Here is a 23,590-nt window from a genome sequence, read left to right on the forward strand (position 1 = left end):
ACCATATTGTCCTGCTTTTATCCCATTTCTCGACGAGTTAAAATACTTGTCTTCTCAGATCAGTACGCCTGCCCAACCTCTACTTTTGATCTACCTTTGGGTATTACCCCCTGGTATCTCGAGGATAACACCCCATTGCACTACATGTTATGAATTTCTGATGAAGTAGTAGCTTTCCCCGTCATAGCCACTCCACGGGTTCTGGGTTGTCGTCAACCGGGAACACCAATTAGTGAATCGAATCAACACTGTGATTCAATACTCCTAGTACTTTGTTGTTGAGACGTTTAATACTCCATCACTCACACCTAGCCTGATCGGTTACTTCATGATCATACTAATTTTAACTGTGCTACCTGGTCCTTCTTCCCGGAGCACAAATTTCGATGGTGAGCTCATCTTACGTCGACCTTCCTCGTCATATCATTTCTCCTTGATTAGCAAACTTGATTTCGGGTTTGTGTCGTACCCATGGTTCTAATAACCTTTCACTTCATCATTCCTTAAAATTGATGTCATCGCCAATCGATTACATCTTCATGAAATCTCCCGACAAATGTGTCGTGATCATCATCAGCATTTCGAGCTCTTCAAGGATATCAATTGAATTCATGATGAGAAATACCATCCTTGCCCTCGATGATTTGTGATGTCATCGACCACTCTATTGCCTTCCCTCCAACACAAACTTGTTCGTGTTCTGGGTTATACGTTTGTCGGCGTTCTGGGAACGGGGGTCCCCAGACTTGCCTGCCTGCGGCCCACAACGTGGCCAAGCGGCAGGCCGTACGGCCCATCTTCGTCAACAAGACGCCCAAGACCCTCGCGAGCGTCCAAGCCTCGTGAGGTGGACGATGCAAGACCTCCTCAGGAGTGGCCTAGCCAGGCAGGCTCACGAGGAGCGGAGATATCAAGGCAAGGCAAACCTCACGAGGCTCTCATGACGTGAGCCATGACGAACGATACCAGGCGGGTGCCAGGCGGGCGCCGGTGCGCGCAGCGTCCTTATTTCCTCTTTGGTGCTAAGAAGGCCAGCGCAGGCGAAGAGTACCGAGGCATCAGGCAAAGGTTGCCATATTGGTGCAACGAGACCAAGACCAGGAGGACGGCCATGGGGAGGTCATCTTGGAGCCCAAGACGGCGTCACCCCAGGGCTTTTCGCAGGCGAAGACCGCTTTTGTCAGGATAGCTTGTACTAGCCGCCCCCCTTCAAATTTGCCCGCCGTTGTTGGCTCCCTTCCCGCTCGATATTTGGGAAGAGGACCAGGGCCTATATAAGTAGAGCTAGCCACCACAGTAGAGGCAGGTTGAACTGATCGAATCCTCATGCCACAAGTTCACAAGCACAAGAACACCTCAACCTCAGGAGGCTGTTCTTCCCTTGTACTGTTCATCATTAGCCCAAGAGGCAATCCACCACCACCACACTGGAGTAGGGTATTACACCACAATGGTGGCCCGAACCAGTATAAACCTCGTGTCTTTCTGTGTTGCGAGTTCGACGAGTTCATCTGCAAGATCTTAGCGAGCTAGAGCGTAGATCGGTAGGAGGGAGAGACTTCGCGCGCACCCCAGTGTTCGAACCTTAAGGGTTTGCCGGAACCCCACATCTGACATTTGGCGCGCCAGGTAGGGGTGCGCCGGAGCTCCTCTCCACCAACCTGCGCCCCGTGCCACCGCACTTCGCTCCTATGGCAAGTGCGCCGCTACCCGCCTCTGTGACCGACACCAGCAGTAGGGAGTCTGGGTACCGAGCCCTTGCCCCCGCCCTGCAGCGAGTGCAGTGGCCAGCCAAATTCAAGCCAGAGATGCCGCCACGTTACGACGGCACGGCAGATCCGGCGCCGTTCCTGCAGGCATACGAGGAGGCCGTCCTCGATGCCGGAGGCGACGGCAAGATCATGGCCAACTGGTTCCCCATGGCCCTCGCCGGCGAGCCACGCGCCTGGCTGCTCAACCTCCCGGGGTCCACGGTGGCGTCCTGGGAGTAACTCCACGACCTCTTCACCGCGCGCTACGCGGTGCCAGCGCACCACGCGGTCATGGCGCTGCTGGGTGGCTCTCAAGCACCGCCTTCAGATCGCCACGTCAAGCCTTTCTTCCGTCAGATTGGGGCAGCCTCCAAGCGCCCGGGGGCTACGCCGGGTTGGGCTGCGTCGAAGGCCGACCTCACCTTCGATTCAGAAGACCATCCCGGCTCCACCGCTGGCTCTGGCATGCTCCCAATGCTCTGCACGCCTACCATCTGCAACGTGGCCGTCACCAAGACCCTCATCGACGGCGGTGCCGGCCTCAACTTGCTCTCCGTGGAAGCCTTCAGCCTCCTCCACGTGCCGCCCGAGCGGCTCAACCTCAGCAAGCCTTTTTCGGGAGTGGGTGGCGGAGCTGCCCACTCTCTGGGGTAGATCCGCCTCCCCGTCACCTTCGGCACGCGCGACAACTACCGCACTGAGCTGGTGGACTTCGACATCGCCCGCATCGGTCTCCCGTACAACACCATACTCGGCTACCCGGCTCTCGCTCAGTTCATGGCGGCGACTCACCCGGCCTACAACCTCATGAAGATGCCAGGGAGCAAGGGCATCCTCACCATCAAGGGGGACACTAAGGAGGCCGTGATGGCGCTCAGGCTCGCCTTCAAGACCGCGGCAGCAGCACAGCCAGCCGGCGCCAGTACGCCCGAGGCTAAGGAGACCGTGCCCGCCAAGAAGAAGCAGTTGTTCACCCAAGACAAGGCGGAGACCAAGCAGGTGCCGGTTGACGAGGACGGGTCTTCAGGAGCCACCTTTACCATAGGAACCAGCCTTGACCCGGGACAAGAAGAAGCTTTGGTGAGATTTTTGCGCGCAAACAAGGAGATATTCGTGTGGGAGCCCAGTTAGCTGGTAGGGGTCCCGAGAGAGGTGATCCAGCATCATCTGAGGGTGTGCCCCAACATGCGCCCCGTGAAGCAGCGGGCGAGACGGCAGTCCGCTGAGAAGCAGGCCTTCATCGTCCAAGAAACACGCAAGCTGGAGGCGGCTGGTACCATTCGAGAAGTTCGATACCCAGATTGGCTGGCGAACCCCGTCGTAGTACCAAAGAAAGGTGGAAAGGAATGGATGTGCGTCGACTTCACCAACCTTAACAAAGCTTGCCCCCAAGATCCGTTCCCCCTTCCGTGCATCGATCAAATCGTCAACTCCACCGCCGAGTGCGACTTGCTATGTTTCCTGGATGCGTTCTCTGGATACCACCAAATCAAGATGGCGGTGGAGGATGTGGAGAAGACGGCCTTCCTGACACCATGCAGGGTGTACTGCTACACCTGCATGCCCTTCGGCCTGTGCAACGCGGGCGCAACCTTTCAGCGGCTGATGCACATCGCCTTGGGGCGGCAGCTCGGCAGGAACACAAAGGCCTATGTTGATGACATAGTGGTCAAATCTCGCGAGGCGAGGACATTGATTCAAGACTTGGAGGAGACCTTTGAGAGCTTGCGCCAGGTGAACTTGAGGCTTAACCCGGAGAAGTGCGTGTTTGGCGTCCCCTCCGGCAAGCTACTAGGGTTCCTCGTATCCCACAGAGGGATCGAGGCGAACCCGGAGAAGATCAAGGCCATCGAAGACATGAGCCCACCACAGACCCTCAAGGAGATGCAGAAGCTAGCAGGGCGGGTGACCGCGTTAGGGCGTTTCATCTCCAAGCTAGGCGAGCGCGCCTTACCCTTCTTTAAGCTCATGAAGAAGAAGGGCCCCTTCGAGTGGACCCCGGAGGCCGACCGGGCCTTCCAAGACCTCAAGAAATACCTCACCAGCCCCCCGGTGATGGTGGCACCGCGGCCTCTCGAGCCTTTGGTACTCTACCTTGCAGCCACCCCGTACTCCGCCAGCGGCGCTGGTGACGGTTCGGGAGGAGCGCCAAGACAAGGGTGTGCCGCGCCAAGCCCGAGCTGATGCAGCGCAGGGTCAGGAAGGCTCAGCAGGGCCATCAGCGGCGAAAGACCAAGCTCAGCAAGGCAGCATCGCAGAAGCTCCTGAGGACGGTCAGATCTCAGGAAGCCCTCCACCTCAGGATATGCCACAACCTCCGCAGGACCCGAGCCTCGACAGTGTGCTAGCCCTCGTCGAGCACCCGGTGTATTTCGTCAGCACCGTACTGCGGGACGCAAGGGCACGCTACCCCATGCCGCAAAAGCTCCTGCTCGCACTCTTGGTGGCCTTGCGCAAGCTGCGACACTACTTCTAGGGCCACCCCATCAAGGTCGTCTGATCCTACCCATTGGAGAGGGTACTCAGGAGCCCAAACTCAGCCGGAAGGGTCGCGTAATGGAACATCGAGCTGCAAGCGTTCCAGCTGGAGTTCAGCACCACCAGGGTCATCAAGGGAGCCGCGCTCGCCGATTTTGTGGTAGAATGGACAGATGCCCCGGCTCTTGAGGAAGGGGAAGACCGGTCCACCTCCCCAGGAAGTGAGGCACCAGACGGCTGGGTCATGCATTTCGATGGCGCCTTCGGGCACCAGGGCGCGGGGGCTGGAGCAGTACTCATCTCGCCCACTCAGGACAAGCTTTACTACGCCGTGCAACTCTGCTTTCAGCACGGCGAGAAGGTCTCCAACAATATCGCAGAATACGAAGGCCTCATAGCGGGCCTGAAGGCTGCGGCGGCTCTGGGGGTGAGGCGCCTTACCGTCAAGGGCGACTCGCAGCTCCTCGTCAACTTCTCCAACAAAGTGTACGAGCCGAAGGACGAGCACATGGAGGCCTACCTTGCAGAGGTGCGCAAGATGGAAAAGCAGTTCTCGGGCTTGGAGCTGCAGCACGTGCCCCGGGGCACCAACAAGGAAGCCGACGACATCGCCAAGAGAGCATCCAAGTGGCAACCGCAAGAGCCCGGCGTCTTCGAAGAGCGGCTCTTCAAGCCATCGGCTACGCCACCTCTTTCAAGCACGACTCAGCCTCGGGAGGAGCTCCCATAGCCCCCGGCCACGGGAGCCCCAGCTTGCGGCCCAACCTCAGGAGCTCGGCTACTCTTGGCGCTCGAGCCCCAGGAGGAGTGCTGGACCAAGGAATTCAAGGAGTACCTGATGCACGGGACGCTGCCGGAGAAGGAAGAAGACGCGGAGCGCGTGGCCCGACAGGCCACGGCATACTGCATTCAAGACGGCGAGTTGTACAGGAAACGGCCGAACGACGTCACGCTGCGCTGCATCTCCAGCGATCAAGGAAGGGAGCTACTGATTGACATACACGGCGGGGACTATGGACATCACTCATCGTCAAGGACCCTCGTCGGCAAAGCCTTCCACAGCGGATTCTATTGGCCCACAACACTCGACGATGCAGCCGAGCTGGTGAAGTCCTGCGAAGCTTGCCAATTCCACGCCAAGCAAATCCATCAGCCCGCTCAGGGCCTCCAAATCATCCCGCTCACGTGGCCGTTCGCGGTCTGGGGGCTAGACATCTTGGGCCCGTTCCCACGAGCGCCAGGGGGCTACCGCTATCTCTACGTCGCCATCGACAAGTTCACCAAGTGGGTGGAAGTGGAAGCCGTCCGTACCATTCCAGCCGGCTCTGCTGTCAAGTTCATCAAAGGCCTCGTGAGCCGCTTCGGGGTCCCCAACCGCATCATCATAGATAACGGCTCGCAGTTTACTAGTAGCCTCTTCAAAACCTACTGTGCTAACCTTGGAACGTAGATCTGCTATGCTTCGGTGGCTCACCCGAGGAGCAATGGTCAGGCCGAACGCGCCAACGCTGAGGTCCTGAGGGGTCTCAAAACCAGGACCTTCAAGAAGAAGCTGGAGGCCTGCGGCAGGGGCTGGCACGACGAACTCCAGTCCGTGCTGTGGTCCATCCATACTACCGCTACCAAGCCAACAGGCGAGACCCCATTCTTCCTCGTCTACGGAGCCGAAGCAGTGCTCCCTCACGAGGTCAGGCATTGGTCCGCGCAGGTCCTGGCGTTTGACGAAACGCAGCAGGACGCCATGTGGGGGATGGATCTCGTACTGGGGGAGGAACACCGACGCGAAGCCGCATTGAGGGCGGTGAGGTACCAACAAGCGCTGCACCGGTACCACTTCCGCAACATCCGCTCCAGGACGCTCGAGGTGGGCAACCTCGTCCTGAGGCGGGTCCTCTCCAGGGAAGGGCTGCACAAGCTTTCGCCCATGTGGGAGGGCCCGTTCCGGGTCGTCCATGTATCCAGGCCGGGAGCAGCGCGCCTGGAGACGCGGGACGGGATACCCGTCCAGAACGCGTGGAACATCCAGCACCTCCGGAAGTTCTATCCATGAAGCAAGGCCCAGAGCCTGAGAAGAAAGGCCCAGAGCCTATGAAGAAGGCCCGGTGCCTGTGAAGAATCGCCGCCCGTGACACTCTCACGTAATAATGAGTGGGGCTGTACACGCCCCGGAGTCTCAGGAGCGCTGGCCTCAGGCCCTGGGGCTCCCTCCCACGCCTAGTGGACAACACTTAGCTCCGCGCTGGTGAGAAGACTTGAAGACTAGATTAGGTGCCGGACGCGGCTTTTCATTTGCTTTCCGTAGTTGGCTCGCTTTTCCTTAATAGGAGTTGCTCTTGGTGCTCGTTGCTAATTTGGTTCCCTAGCCTTTTACCGCTTTTCGGCTCTGGTTTGCTCATGTTCTCTCTCTCGCATGCCTCGCGAGGGGGCTAGGCAGGTGCCCTTGCGAGCATTTCTCTTCTCTTTGCCTTCTCGCGAGCCACCCTCCTTCGAGTCTGTAAGCTGGCACATCTCTCCTAATCCGTGCCCCTTGGGTACCGCGATACAAGGCGCGAAGTCAAGGCTTGGGTGGACGACAAGTCCTTTAGTGCACCTCCTAACGATTTTTTTGCAGTTTTCGAGCAACGCAGACACCACGTGAGGGAAAGGGCGCCCCAAATGCATCAGGTTAAGTTATCTTTGCACAAAACAACAACACGGCATGGGAACGACACGCACAGTGCATTAACCAAAGAACCACAGTTCGATACACGCCCCTCCGGGCCCATACTGGTTTCGTTTTCCCATGCAGGAAAGAAAGAAAAACTAAGCAAAGCAACGATGCAGCAATCCGCAGAGGCAGGCCCTTGGCGACGCCCCGAGCCTAGCCAGACCCCTCCTCGCGCTTCATGGAGGCGCGACGACGAGGTGACCCGCTGCCTCCTTCGAAGCGGGCGCGGCGGCGCGACGGTTGGTCATAGCCACCACTGCTGGAGCTGTTACCGGAGGAAGAGCCACCGTAGCTGTAGGAGACGCGGTCGCCGCCGAGGGCAGGCTCGCCCTCATCCTCGTCGCGACCATCACCAAGGCCGAGCACCTCCTCACCGTCATTCATCTCGGGGCAGCACCCGGCATGGCGACCGTCTTCCCCGAACACCCTCAGATAGAGGGTCGATTCACCATCGTACCTGATGTGGAGGGTGCACCGCCTGCTCAGGCCGCGTGTGCGGGCGAACGTCTGCCAGCCGCGGGCCAAGGCTATGTTGGCCGCGGCGGAAGTCTCGACCGCAACCCAAGAGGCCCTGCTGCAGCAGCCGTCCGCCTGCAGCCAGAGCCCGCCCGGACCAGAGGCCAGCAGTTCGCTGGCTAAGAAGCGCGGAAGTTGGAGCCAGTTACCGTCCGGGCTCTCCGACCAGACAACGAACTCCGGCGACACCTCGGCCGAATGGAAGCGCGGGCGGGGAGGCCGCGCCACCATCGTGGGCCTCCCCTCATCGGCTGAACCGCCATGGACGGGACGATCCCCTCCACGCGCCGCGATCCCACCTCGACGGTGGGCCACGGCGGGGGTCGCGGCATGCTTGCGCAGATGGCCGCGGCCGCGCTTGGGCGCCGGGGAACCGAGGCCCTCGCGAGGGGCCTTTCCTTTCTTGGTGGCAAAGAACTTCTTTCGTGGCGCCATCAGTGGCACTGCGAGCAGTGGAGTAGAGAAGCAAGCAAGCGGGGAAGATATGGGCAACAGGGGCTCCGCCCCCCTCTCCATTTATAGCAAGAGAAGGCCAACCGACGTCTCCCACGATCACATATAATGATGGTTTTCCTCGCATGTCGCAGGGACTTGTCAAGTCGTGCAGTTGCCGAGGCAGCGTGGGGAAGCAGAGACGCCCACGTCCAATCAACCGCCACGCGTCGACTGAGGCCGCAGGCTTTTGGGGCCTGCGGTGCTCCGAACTTGATCCTTGGCTTCGCCGTGAAGCCAAGCCCGAGCGCACCTTGGGCCCGGGGGCTATTGTCGGCATTCTAGGAACGGGGGTCCCCATACTTGCCTACCTCCGGCCCACAACGTGGCCAAGCGGCAGGCCGTACGGCCCATCTTCGTCAACAAGACGCCCAAGACCCTCGCGAGGGTCCAAGCCTCGCGAGGCGGACGACGCAAGACCTCCTCTGGAGTGGCCTAGCCAGGCAGGCTCACGAGGAGCGGGGATATCAAGGCAAGGCAAACCTCACGAGGCTCTTGTGACGTGAGCCATGACGAACGGTACCAGGCGGGTGCCAGGCGGGCGCCGGTGCGCGCAGCGTCCTTATTTCCTCTTTGGTGCTAAGAAGGCCAGCGCAGGCGAAGAGTACCGAGGCATCAGGCAAAGGTTGCCATATTGGTGCAACGAGACCAAGACCAGGAGGATGGCCAGGCGGAGGTCATCGTGGAGCCCAAGACGACGTCACCCCAGGGCTTTTCGCAGGCGAAGACCGCTTTTGTCAGGATAGCTTGTACTAGCCGCCCCCCTTCAAATTTGCCCGCCGTTGTTGGCTCCCTTCCCGCTCGATATTTGGGAAGAGGACCAGGGCCTATATAAGTAGAGCTAGCCACCACAGTAGAGGCAGGTTGAACTGATCGAATCCTCATGCCACAAGTTCACAAGCACAAGAACACCTCAACCTCAGGAGGCTGTTCTTCCCTTGTACTGTTCATCATTAGCCCAAGAGGCAATCCACCACCACCACACTGGAGTAGGGTATTACACCACAATGGTGGCCCGAACCAGTATAAACCTCGTGTCTTTCTGTGTTGCGAGTTCGACGAGTTCATCTGCAAGATCTTAGCGAGCTAGAGCGTAGATCGGTAGGAGGGAGAGACTTCGCGCGCACCCCAGTGTTCGAACCTTAAGGGTTTGCCGGAACCCCACATCCGACAACCTTGAGTTCCTTGTTATCCAACATTTGTTGTTCTTTAGCTTGGAGTATTACCATCTTTTATGACAAGAATTTCGTGAGGATTACTCCACCTCTTAAGAATTCTTGGTATAGTGATACTTCTCACCAGCACCATTCTTTCTTGGTCCCCGTGTTGTTTCTAACTGGAATACTGGCAATTGAACTATGATGTGTGAATTCAGAACTTCTAACAACCCTATTGCTTTGAAGTGAATGGTCGATTGTTTAATTTTAATTCTTTTGTTCATTAAGTCACTGTTCTAACATTTATCGTGCAACCCATCCCATATTTTGGGTGCACCTATCAACTAATGTTTAATTGTGGATGTTTTCCTCTAACATACATCATTATATCAATTGATCTGACAATTGTTATCTCCTTGTTCACATAATTGTGGAAATCCATCTTTTGTTAATCTCGATAAATTGTCGTTGAGTCCATCAGCCACATCCTCTTCCTCTCCTTGGTTTAATGATGGACTCTTGTTTTGGAACTCACTTCCATAGTTCATTTCCCCGAGAATCTTACAATGTCATCTCGACAAATTGTGTCACACCTTTCTCTTCTCAGGCATCCTGACTCTGAGGTATCCTGACACCAATCAGATCTGAATCTCGGTCAGATATGATGGTTGGAACATATTTTCAAGAGTTATAACATTAGTGCTCATATGACCAGGTAAGGTCATGTCATGCCTAGCACACCTGGCCGGAGGACCTAATGTTTTAGTTTCCCTTTTTAGCAAGGTTAACCTTTCTTCCATGAGGAAATGGAATGTTTTGCTTTAGAAGTTGTTCCTGATGGATCCTTTGTGTATCCAAAGTCCGACCTTCAAGTCCCTGTCAATGCTATCTCGAAGCATGTCTGTGGTACTCTGATTTTCAATAAGAACATTTGAAGCACAATGCTAAATTTTCTTTATCATTTATCCTAACACCGTTGTATGGGTAATATCATGAAATTCCACCCCCTTACCTAAAGAGTTTTCTACATTATATCCTGTCACGGATATCATGCTCTGCTTGTCCTTGGCAAGGATATACCCCTGAAATATGTGTTTTAACACATTTTACTTTCCATTGTTCTGTTTAATCTGATAATCATATTTTCCTTTCCATTGTTTGGTTTAACCTTTCTTGTGATCTATATGATCTAAGCAGTAATATTCTCCTGCTTATGTAAACCCCTCGGTGTACAATTCTGTCAGCAAGACCATGTTACTATTGTTGATGACATTCTGGTAGCCACCGATGCATGAGAACTTTGCCTATTGGTCCGCCTCGTTTCAACAAGCAGGAAAATGGTTCTCTTCGTCCTTGCCCTTGGTACCAACGATGCAACCAACATAACTGACCGGTTATTCTCTGACATGCCTTGCTATCATGACCGTTTAAGATGTCACGCCCTTCCTTCTTTTAATCCACATGGTGGGCCCATAACCCACAGTTCCACAGGATCGAAACCTGACTCTCCTATACACCACCCTGTTCCCAAAGTTATTCCTCGCGCGTGGCCTCGTATATAATCCACGAGCCACCTTCCGAGAGATCATCAATTCTGGTATCAGACACAATACTTATTCCCGTTGGTTGAACCCCTTTCACGCCCTGTTTCAGGCATCGAACGATTGCCTGCCCGCTCGAAACTTCCCATGATACCTCCTTACTTTGCTCTTGATATTTTCTTAAGTTTCAATTTGAGAGTCACTTTCCGCCACCTTCCCCACTGTTATCGACCATATTATCGGTGTACAAAAAGAGGGGCACGCTTTTGTACCCCTTTACCTGTGCACGGGCAGTCAGAGCCGCGCCCACGACCACACCAAGCAGAAAAGGGGAGGTGAGCCAAGGTAAGACCAAAGCCCAAGACAATCAAAGCAACGCCAAGGCCAAGACCACAAAGAGCAGAGGGGCGAAGCAGGTTCCCCCGGCAAGACCCTTGCCGGGCGGCCTCAGCGGCCCCAACAAGACCCTTGCCGGGATAGCTCGCCCCACACCAACAGAGTGAGCCACCCTTGAGCCCACGGCCCCCAACGCCGTCATCAACATGGGGCCAGGGCTCGGGAAGGCACCTCTGTGGTGGCATGCAGATCTTTGTGAAGACATATTCAAGATCAGATGAGGATTAGAAGACGACGATTCTCGGCAAGATCCCTGCCGAGCAAGGCCACCAGACCCCCAGCAAGGTCCTTGCCGGGGATCGACAGCATGCCACGGCAAGGCCCTCGCCAAGGACGCCAGCGGGGCCACCGCCAAACCCGCGCCAAACAAGCTTCCACCACCGTTCACATGCAGCTGCTAGCCCAACCAGCTGGGCAGGCACCTGCATGGCAACATGCAGCTCCCAGGCCAACTCATCGAGCGCCTGCGTGGCGGCATGCAGATCTTCGTGAAGGCTCCGCCACCACGCCACCTCAGCTGCCTGACTGCCTACATGGCACCACGCACCTCACTGGCCAGGGCGCGTGTCAAGGCGAGGAGGAGCGGCGACGGATGGGACGGGCCTCGCCCCCGTCCCCAATAAAGCAAGGGGACACCTAAGCTATGCATTAAATGCGTCTTGTCCTGTAATACGAGCGATAAGCTCAGGGCACCGTACGCCTTCCCACCTCCTGTGTGTCACTGTGGCTGCCCCTTTCAACTATAAAAGGAGGCCCATGGCATACTGGAGGAGGATTCGGCTCTTTCGAACCACGCACTGACCACAGCTAGTTCGAGAGCTCAAGAACTCTCAGAAATACACCCACCAAAGCAGGACTAGGGTTTTACGCATCCTCGCGGCCCGAACCTGGGTAAACGATCCCTGTGCTGTCTACTAGCCCTGCTCTCCTCGCAACCCTGCGCACCGGCAACCGTAGTAGGGATTCTTGTGATCCCATAGGTGTCGTTCCACACCGACATCTTTGGCGCGCCAGGTAGTTAGCCTAGCAGTTCTTCGTCGCCATGGCCCCTAAGAAGAAGACGGCCACGGCGGTCGGCTCGCTGGGAGCCGAACGGCCCGTGCCGGTGCGGACGAGCAGCGGGCCGGTCGCAGACAGGACCCGGCCCGCGGCCCGCGAGCACCAGCATCACCCAGGCAGTCGGAGCCTGGCGAGCGGCGTCGTTCGCGCGCCAGACGACAGGCTACACGTCGCCGGATCCAAAGACAGAGCTGGGCCCCCCGCAGGCGGTGCGGGGCCCTCCAGGGGCGTCGTTGTGCCGACTCCGGGCGGCGCGGCGACCTCCAGGACGCCTACACCGGCGACCACCGCGCGTTCTTCCCATGGTGTGCTCGCCGAGCAGCGTCACCACGTTGGTGACCCTGGGCACCGCCATGGGAAGAGCCCTGTGCGTCATCGGCAAGATGAAGGGGTTCAGCACGCTCGCCGAAGCACTGGTGAAAATGGCACGCAGCCGCTGGGTCGTGACGGAGCTCCTTCTAACATAGTTAGAAGTCGAAGCGCGCCGCGATCCACGCAGCTGTCGCCGCCGCCCACACCAGCGGAAGCTTTGGCGCGCGCGCAACTGCTCCTCGATTTCCCTCCTGCTGCTGAGAAGCCACCATCCGGAGCCTCGTCGCCGTCGCCAACAAAGACGATCCGCGACCAGCGGGGCCCTCGGGTTGGCGCCCCACCGAGCCACCACATGTTGGCGCTAGGAGGACCGAGGAAGCTGCGGCCACGGTGCACTCTCCTCCTCCTCGCCAGCCGCCGCGGGCGTCGGCCCGTCGTGACGACGCTTGTGATAACATCTCCATAGCGTCGTCCGACCCGTGGACCCTCCGCGACCAGCGCCAGGTCCTTCGGGAACGAGCTCACGAAGACGCTCGAACCACCGTCGAGCGTCGGCGCGAAACGCGCCGCCAGTCGGACAAGCGGGCAGGACCCGCTATGGACCACCCGGCACCGGGGGGCTCCGGCGGCCTACCTTACGAGGTTGGATGCCCGGCCTTTTTCCGTGAGCTGCGGCAGTTCCAGTGGGCGTCCCACCGCACGTTCAAGCCCGACGTCGGCGAGAAGTACACTGGCAAAACCCATCCGTCCGAGTTCCTCAGCATCTACACCATCGCGATGCAGGCTGCTGGGGCTCGCAACGACAAGGTGCTTGCCAACTATTTCCCGTTGGCGCTCAAGCCCAACGTGATGTCTTGGTTGATGCACTTGCCGGTGGATTCCATTTCTTCTTGGTCGGATATGTGCCATGAGTTCGTTGGCGCCTTCACAGGAGGCCACCAAGCTCATGGCCAGGCCAGTGATCTGCACATCATTCCCCAGAAGGAAGGGGAGACCCTGCGCAAGTACATCCAGAGATCCAGCCGGGTGCAGTACAACATCCCCGACGTTCATCCCGCCGCTGTGATTAGCGCATTCCACCAGCACGTGCGCAATCGCAAGATGCACGAATTGCTGGCGATGACCAAAGTTAAGGACGTGGCCGAGCTCTACGTCCTGGCCGATAGGTGTGCCCGGGCTGAAGAGGGAAGGAAGTACCCCAGCGAAGACGCCGGCGCGGAAACCGACTCTACCGATGAAGACGCCACATCCCCGATGAGGGAGAGCCGGCGTCGCAACAGGAAACGCAAAGGCAAGACCGTGCTTGCCGTTGAGGGATCTGACGACACCGGTGCCGGCAAGAAGGTCAAAGCAGACGCCCCCGGCAAGGAGATTGCCGGGTGCGCCGCCTGCCGAGCCTTGGCGGCTACAGACAAGCCAGGAAGCTCCGGCAAGCAATACTGCAAGATCCACCGCACCAAGGGCCACGATCTCCAGAACTGCCGGCAAGTCGAGTTGCTTGCTGAGAAGCAAAAGGCTGAGTACGAGAGACGGGACAAGGAGAAGGACCAGGACGGTGCGGAGGGGTCCGGCAAGAGGCATGGCGGCCAAGGAGGCCGCCCCGGCAAGGACAACCAGCAAGAGAGGCCCGCCCGAGGCCGCGACAAGAAACAAGAAGACGATGATCACGACGAGGACGACGAGTCTAGTGAGCAAGGGTTCCAGAAGGCTACGGAGGCCATGTGCGTCGATGGCAGCGCCTCGCTGCATACCTCTCATCGCCAGCTCAAGTAGTGGGCGCATGAGATTACGGCAGCAGAGCTGTCGTTCGACGCTCAGAAGCCGCTGAAGTGGTCCAGCACGCCCCTCATCTTTGACGTCGAGGACCACCCTGACCGCACTACCGCAGTCGGGTGTTTGCCATTGTTGGTCTCACCAACAATACGCAACCTCAGAGTGAACAAGATGTTGGTTGGCGGCGGGGCCGGCCTGAACCTGATCTCACCTGTCGTGATCAAAAAGTTGCAAAACCCTGATGGAGACCTCGAGGAAACGGGCACGTTTCAAGGGGTCAATCCGGGGAGGAGCCAACCGAAGGGAAAGGTCACACTACCCGTGACGTTTGGAGGAGAGTTGAATTACAGGACGGAGAGGATCGTCTTTGACGTAGCCGAGATCCCCTTGCCCTACAACGGGATCCTCGGCCGCCCGGCACTAGCCAAGTTCATGGCGGCGTCACACTACGCCTACAACATGCTAAAGATGCCCGGGCCGTTGACCATCATCTCCGTCCCCTCCGACAAGAAGGACACGCTGATCTGCGCCGACCAGCTCTACCGGGAAGCAGTTGTAGCGGCTGCCGCCAAGGCACCTGCTCCTGCCACGGAAGCCCCGGGACGGAAGAAGAAGCCCGACAAGACCTCTCGCACCCACTCCGGCAAGCGCACCTCCTCGGAGTGTTGTGCTACCGTCGAGGACGTGCCAGAGAGCTCTACTGACAAGAGCAAGAGACCCAGGGCCGAGCCGCCGTAGACCAAGAAGGTGCCCGTCAAGGAGGATGGCACGGGAGGGGCCTTCACCATAGGCTCCACCCTCGACAGCAAATAGGAAGGCATGCTCATCACCTTCCTGCGGGCGAATGTCGACGTGTTTGCATGGCAAGCATCCGACATCCCCGGTGTTCCCAGGGAGGTGATTGAGCACCACCTAGCTGTCTGCCCCCACACGCGGCCCGTCAAGCAGAAGGTCAGAAAGCAGGCTCTGGAGAGGCAGGAGTTCATCATAGAGGAGATCAGGAAGTTGGAAGCAGCAGGTTTGGTGAGAGGAGTGCTCCACCCGACGTGGTTGGCCAATCCGGTAGTGGTGCGCAAGGCGAATGGGAAGTGGAGACTGTGTATTGATTACACAGATATCAACAAGGCTTGCCCTAAGGACCCCTTCCTGTTGCCACGCATCGACTAGATTGTTGACTCCACGGCCGGGTGCGATCTGCTATCATTCCTCGACGCCTACTCAGGCTACCACCAGATCTTCATGACGAAAGAGGATGAAGAGAAGACAACATTCATCACCCCATGTGGTACGTATTGCTTTTTACGGATGCTTTTCGGGTTGAAGAGTGCTGGCTCAACGTTCGCAAGAGCAGTCCAAATTGGTTTTGAACCTCAGCTCCATAGAAATATGGAGGCCTAAATGGATGACATAGTGGTCAAAACCAAGGACGGGCCAACTCTTGTGCAAGATCTGGAAGAGACATTTGCTAACCTGCGCAAGATCAACCTCAAGCTGAACCCTGAGAAGTGTGTCTTCGGCGTTCTGTCCGGCAAGCTTCTCGGGTTCTTTGTGTCACAGCGCGGGATCGAGGCAAACCCAGACAAGATCAAGGCTATTGAGCAGATCGAGGCGCCCAAGCGGATCAAGGATGTGCGTCGGCTCACCGGCTTCGTTGCCGCCATGAGCCGATTCATCTCCAAGTCCACCGAGCGTGCCCTTCCCTTCTTCAAAATCTTGAAGAGGGCAGGCCCAATAGAGTGGACCCCAGAAGCCGAGGCAGCATTGCAGGATATGAAGAAATACCTTTCCTCCACGCCAATACTGGTTGCGCCTAAACCACAAGAGCCGTTGCTGCTGTATCTGGCGGCAACGAATCAAGTGGTCAGCGCCGCACTAGTGGCACAGAGGGAGGTCGACGAGGAGGCAGCTGTTGGGAATCATAGCATAATTTTAAAATTTTCCTACGCTCACGAAGATCTATCTATGGAGTATACTAGCAACAAGGGAAAGGAGTGCATCTACATACCCTTGTAGATCGCGAGCGGAAGCGTTCCAATGAACGTGGATGACGGAGTCGTACTCGCCGTGATTCAAATCACCGATGACCGAGTGCCGAACGGACGGCACCTCCGCATTCAACACACGTACGGTGCAGCGACGTCTCCTCCTTCTTGATCCAGCAAGGGGGAAGGAGAGGTTGATGGAGATCCAGCAGCACGACGGCGTGGTGGTGGATGTAGCAGGATGTCGGCAGGGCTTCGTCGAGCTTCTACGAGAGAGAGAGGTGTAGCAGGGGAGGAGGGAGGCGCCCAAGGCTGTAATGTTGCTGCCCTCCCTCCCCCCTTTATATAGGCCCCCTGGGAGGGGGGGGGGCACCGGCCAGGATCCCATCTGGATGGGGGGGGGGGGGGCGGCGGCCAGGGGGGTAACTTACCCCCCAAGTCAAGTGGGGCGCCCCCCACCCTAGGGTTTCCAACCCTAGGCGCAGGGGGAGGCCCATGGGGGGCGCCCCAGCCCACTATGGGCTGGTTCCCTTCCCACTTCAGCCCATGGGGCCCTCCGGGACAGGTGGCCCCACCCGGTGGACCCTCGGGACCCTTCCGGTGGTCCCAGTACAATACCGATAACCCCCGAAACTTTCCCGGTGGCCGAAATTGGACTTCCTATATATAATTCTTCACCTCCGGACCATTCCGGAACTCCTCATGACTTTCGGGATCTCATCCGGGACTCCGAACAACTTTCGAGTTTCCGCATACTCATATCTCTACAACCCTAGCGTCACCGAACCTTAAGTGTGTAGACCCTACGGGTTCGGGAGACATGCAGACATGACCGAGACGCCTCTCCGGTCAATAACCAACAGCGGGATCTAGATACCCATGTTGGCTCCCACATGTTCCATGATGATCTCATCGGATGAACCACGATGTCGAGGATTCAATCAATCCCGTATGCAATTCCCTTTGTCAATCGGTATGTTACTTGCCTGAGATTCGATCGTCGGTATCCCAATACCTTGTTCAATCTCGTTACCGGCAAGTCTCTTTACTCGTACCGCAATGCATGATCCCGTGACTAACGCCTTAGTCACATTGAGCTCATTATGATGATGCATTACCGAGTGGGCCCAGAGATACCTCTCCGTCATACGGAGCGACAAATCCCAGTCTCGATCCGTGCCAACTCAACAGACACTTTCAGAGATACCCGTAGTGTACCTTTATAGTCACCCAGTTACGTTGTGATGTTTGGTGCACCCAAAGCACTCCTACGGTATCCGGGAGTTGCACGATCTCATGGTCTAAGGAAAAGATACTTGACATTGGAAAAGTTCTAGCAAACGAAACTACACGATCTTTTATGCTATGCTTAGGATTGGGTCTTGTCCATCACATCATTCTCCTAATGATGTGATCCCGTTATCAACGACATCCAATGTCCATAGTCAGGAAACCATGACTATCTGTTGATCAACAAGCTAGTCAACTAGAGGCTTACTAGGGACACGTTGTGGTCTATGTATTCACACATGTATTACGATTTCCGAATAACACAATTATAGCATGAACAATAGACAATTATCATGAACAAAGAAATATAATAATAACCATTTATTATTGCCTCTAGGGCATATTTCCAACAGTCTCCCACTTGCACTAGAGTCAATAATCTAGTTACATAGTGATGAATGGAAAACCCATTGCGTCCTGGTGTTGATCATGTTTTGCCCTAGGGAGAGGTTTAGTCAACGGATCTGCTACATTCAGGTCCGTATGTACTTTACAAAAATTTATGTCTCCATTTTGAACACTTTCATGAATGGAGTTGAAGTGACGCTTGATATGCCTGGTCTTCCTGTGAAACCTGGGCTCCTTCGCAAGGGCAATAGCTCCAGTGTTGTCACAGAAGAGAGTCATCGGGACCGACGCATTGGGAATCACCCCTAGGTCGGTAATGAACTCCTTCATCCAGACTGCTTCCTGTGCTGCCTCCGAGGCTGCCATGTACTCCGCTTCACATGTAGATCCCGCCACGACGCTTTGCTTGCAACTGCACCAGCTTACTGCTCCTCCATTCAAAATATACACGTATCCGATTTGTGACTTCGAGTCATCCAGATCTGTGTCGAAGCTAGCGTCGACGTAACCCTTTACGACGAGCTCTTCGTCACCTCCATAAACGAGAAACATATCCTTAGTCCTCTTCAGGTACTTCAGGATATTCTTGACCGCTGTCCAGTGTTCCATGCCGGGATTACTTTGGTACCTTCCTACCAAACTTACGGCAAGGTTTACATCAGGTCTGGTACACAGCATGGCATACATAATAGACCCTATGGCCGAGGCATAGGGGATGACACTCATCTTTTCTACATCTTCTGCCGTGGTCGGGCATTGAGCCGTGCTCAATTGCACACCTTGCAATACAGGCAAGAACCCCTTCTTGGACTGATCCATATTGAACTTCTTCAATATCTTGTCAAGGTATGTACTCTGTGAAAGACCAATGAGGCGTCTTGATCTATCTCTATAGATCTTGATGCCTAATATATAAGCAGCTTCTCCAAGGTCCTTCATTGAAAAACATTTATTCAAATAGGCCTTTATACTTTCCAAGAATTCTATATCATTTCCCATCAATAATATGTCATCCACATATAATATGAGAAATGCTACAGAGCTCCCACTCACTTTCTTGTAAACACAGGCTTCTCCATAAGTCTGTGTAAACCCAAACGCTTTGATCATCTCATCAAAGCGAATGTTCCAACTCCGAGATGCTTGCACCAGCCCATAGATTGAGCGCTGGAGCTTGCATACTTTGTTAGCATTCTTAGGATCGACAAAACCTTCCGGCTGCATCATATACAACTCTTCCTTAAGGAAGCCATTAAGGAATGCCGTTTTGACGTCCATCTGCCATATCTCATAATCATAGTATGCGGCAATTGCTAACATGATTCGGACAGACTTCAGCTTCGCTACGGGTGAGAAAGTCTCATCGTAGTCAACCCCTTGAACTTGTCGATAACCCTTAGCGACAAGTCGAGCCTTATAGATGGTCACATTACCATCCGCGTCTGTCTTCTTCTTAAAGATCCATTTGTTTTCTATGGCTCGCCGATCATCGGGCAAGTCAGTCAAAGTCCATACTTCATTTTCATACATGGATCCTATCTCGGATTTCATGGCTTCTAGCCATTTGTCGGAATCCGGGCCCGCCATCGCTTCTTCATAGTTCGAAGGTTCACCGTTGTCTAACAACATGATTTCCAGGACAGGGTTGCCGTACCACTCTGGTGCGGAACGTGTCCTTGTGGACCTACGAAGTTCAGTAGTAACTTGATCCGAAGCTTCATGATCATCATCATTAACTTCCTCCCCAGTCGGTGTAGGCACCATAGGAACATTTTCCCGCGCTGCGCTACTTTCTGGTTCGGAAGGGGTGACTATCACCTCATCAAGTTCCACTTTCCTCGCACTCAATTCTTTCGAGAGAAACTCCTTCTCCAGAAAGGACCCGTTCTTGGCAACGAAGATCTTGCCTTCGGATCTGAGGTAGAAGGTATACCCAATAGTTTCCTTAGGGTATCCTATGAAGACGCATTTCTCCGACTTGGGTTCGAGCTTTTCAGGTTGAAGTTTCTTGACATAAGCATCGCATCCCCAAACTTTTAGAAACGACAGCTTAGGCTTCTTCCCAAACCATAATTCATACGGTGTCGTCTCAATGGATTTCGAGGGAGCCCTATTTAAAGTGAATGCGGCAGTCTCTAAAGCATAGCCCCAAAATGAAAGCGGTAAATCGGTAAGAGACATCATAGATCGCACCATATCCAATAGAGTGCGATTACGACGTTCGGACACACCATTTCTCTGAGGTGTTCCAGGCGGCGTGAGTTGTGAAACTATTCCACATTTCCTTAAGTGTGTACCAAACTCGTGACTTAAATATTCTCCACCACGATCTGATCGTAAGAATTTTATTTTCCTGTCACGTTGATTCTCAACCTCACTCTGAAATTCCTTGAACTTTTCAAAGGTTTCAGACTTGTGTTTCATTAGGTAGACATACCCATATCTACTTAAATCATCAGTGAGTGTGAGAACATAACGATATCCTCCGCGAGCCTCAACACTCATTGGACCGCACACATCGGTATGCATGATTTCCAATAAGTTGGTTGCTCGCTCCATTGTTCCGGAGAACGGAGTCTTGGTCATCTTACCCATGAGGCATGGTTCGCACGTGTCAAATGATTCATAATCAAGAGACTCCAAAAGTCCATCTGCATGGAGCTTCTTCATGCGCTTGACACCAATGTGACCAAGGCGGCAGTGCCACAAATATGTGGGACTATCGTTATCAACTTTACATCTTTTGGTATTCACACTATGAACATGTGTAACATCACGTTCGAGATTCATCAAGAATAAACCATTGACCAGCGGGGCATGACCATAAATATCTCTCAAATAAATAGAACAACCATTATTCTCGGATTTAAATGAGTAGCCATCTCGAATTAAACGAGATCCAGATACAATGTTCATTCTCAAAGCTGGCACTAAATAACAGTTATTGAGGTTTAAAACTAATCCCGTAGGTAGATGCAGAGGTAGCGTGCCGACGGCGATCACATCGACCTTGGAACCATTCCCGACGCGCATCGTCACCTCGTCCTTCGCCAGTCTCCGTTTATTCCGTAGTTCCTGTTTTGAGTTACAAATATGAGCAACCGCACCGGTATCAAATACCCAGGAGCTACTACGAGTACTGGTAAGGTACACATCAATTACATGTATATCACATATACCTTTGGTGTTGCCGGCCTTCTTGTCCGCTAAGTATTTGGGGCAGTTCCGCTTCCAGTGACCACTTCCCTTGCAATAAAAGCACTCAGTTTCAGGCTTGGGTCCATTCTTTGACTTCTTCCCAGTAACTGGCTTACCGGGCGCGGCAACTCCCTTGCCGTCCTTCTTGAAGTTCTTCTTACCCTTGCCCTTCTTGAACTTAGTGGTTTTATTCACCATCAACACTTGATGTTCTTTTCTGATCTCCACCTCCGCTGATTTCAGCATTGAATATACCTCAGGAATGGTCTTTTCCATTCCCTGCATATTGAAGTTCATCACAAAGCTCTTGTAGCTTGGTGGAAGCGACTGAAGGATTCTGTCAATGACCGCATCATCCGGGAGATTAACTCCCAGCTGAGACAAGCGGTTGTGCAACCCAGACATTCTGAGTATGTGCTCACTAACAGAACTATTCTCCTCCATTTTACAGCTGAAGAACTTGTCGGAGACTTCATATCTCTCGACCCGGGCATGAGCTTGGAAAACCATTTTCAGCTCCTCGAACATCTCATATGCTCCATGTTTCTCAAAACGCTTTTGGAGACCCGGTTCTAAGCTGTAAAGCATGCCGCACTGAACGAGGGACTAATCATCAGCACGCTGTTGCCAAGCGTTCATAACGTCTTGGTTCTCTGGGATTGGTGCTTCACCTAGCGGTGCTTCTAAGACATAATCTTTCTTGGCTGCTATGAGGATGATCCTCAGGTTCCGGACCCAGTCCGTATAGTTGCTGCCATCATCTTTCAGCTTGGTTTTCTCTAGGAACGCGTTGAAATTGAGGACAACGTGGGCCATTTGATCTACAAGACATAGTGTAAAGATTTTAGACTAAGTTCATGATAATTAAGTTCATCTAATCAAATTACTCAATGAACTCCCACTCAGATAGACATCCCTCTAGTCATCTAAGTGAAACATGATCAGAGTTAACTAGGCCGTGTCCGATCATCACGTGAGACGGACTAGTCAAGATCGGTGAACATCTCCATGTTGATCGTATCTTCTATACGACTCATGCTCGACCTTTCGGTCCTCCGTGTTCCGAGGCCATGTCTGTACATGCTAGGCTCGTCAAGTTAACCTAAGCGTATTGCGTGTGTTCCGAGGCCATGTCTGTACATGCTAGGCTCGTCAACACCCGTTGTATGCGAACGTTAGAATCTATCACACCCGATCATCACGTGGTGCTTCGAAACAACGATCCTTCGCAACGGTGCACAGTTAGGGGGAACACTTTCTTGAAATTATCATAAGGGATCATCTTACTTACTACCGTCGTTCTAAGCAAATAAGATGCAAAAACATGATAAACATCACATGCAATCAAATAGTGACATGATATGGCCAATATCATTATGCTCCTTTGATCTCCATCTTCGGGGCACCATGATCATCTTCATCACCGGCATGACACCATGATCTCCATCATCATGATCTCCATCATTGTGTCTTCATGAAGTCGTCACGCCAACGATTACTTCTACTTCTATGGCTAACGCGTTTAGCAACAAAGTAAAGTAATTTACATGGCGTTATTCAATGACACGCAGGTCATACAAAATAATAAAGACAACTCCTATGGCTCCTGCCGGTTGTCATACTCATCGACATGCAAGTCGTGATTCCTATTACAAGAATATGATCAATCTCATACATCACATATATCATTCATCACATCTTCTGGCCATATCACATCACATAGCACATGCTGCAAAAACAAGTTAGACATCCTCTAATTGTTGTTGCAAGTTTTTACGTGGCTTGTAGGGGTTTCTAGCAAGAACGTTTCTTACCTACGTAAAACCACAACGTGATTTGCCAATTTCTATTTACCCTTCATAAGGACCCTTTTCATCGAATCCATTCCGACTAAAGTAGGAGAGACAGACACCCGCTAGCCACCTTATGCAACTAGTGCATGTCAGTCGGTGGAACCTGTCTCACGTAAGCTTACGTGTAAGGTCGGTCTGGGCCGCTTCATCCTACAATACCGCCGAAATAAGATACGACTAGTAGCGGCAAGAAGAATTGGCAACATCAACGCCCACAACTGCTTTGTGTTCTACTCATGCATAGTAACTACGCATAGGCCTGGCTCATGATGCCACTGTTGGGAATCGTAGCATAATTTTAAAATTTTCCTACGCTCACCAAGATCTATCTATGGAGTATACTAGCAACGAGGGAAAGGAGTGCATCTACATACCCTTGTAGATCGCGAGCGGAAGCGTTCCAATGAACGTGGATGACGGAGTCGTACTCGCCGTGATTCAAATCACCGATGACCGAGTGCCGAACGGACGGCACCTCCGCGTTCAACACACGTACGGTGCAGTGACGTCTCCTCCTTCTTGATCCAGCAAGGGGGAAGGAGAGGTTGATGGAGATCCAGCAGCACGACGGCGTGGTGGTGGATGTAGCAGGATGTCGGCAGGGCTTCGCCGAGCTTCTACGATAGAGAGAGGTGTAGCAGGGGAGGGGGGGGGGCGGCGGCCAGGATCCCATCTGGATGGGGGGCGGCGGCCAGGGGGGTAACTTACCCCCCAAGTCAAGTGGGGCGCCCCCACCC

This window comes from Aegilops tauschii, chromosome 2 (genome assembly GCF_002575655.3).
Source record: "Aegilops tauschii subsp. strangulata cultivar AL8/78 chromosome 2, Aet v6.0, whole genome shotgun sequence".
Classification (NCBI taxonomy): domain Eukaryota; kingdom Viridiplantae; phylum Streptophyta; class Magnoliopsida; order Poales; family Poaceae; genus Aegilops; species Aegilops tauschii.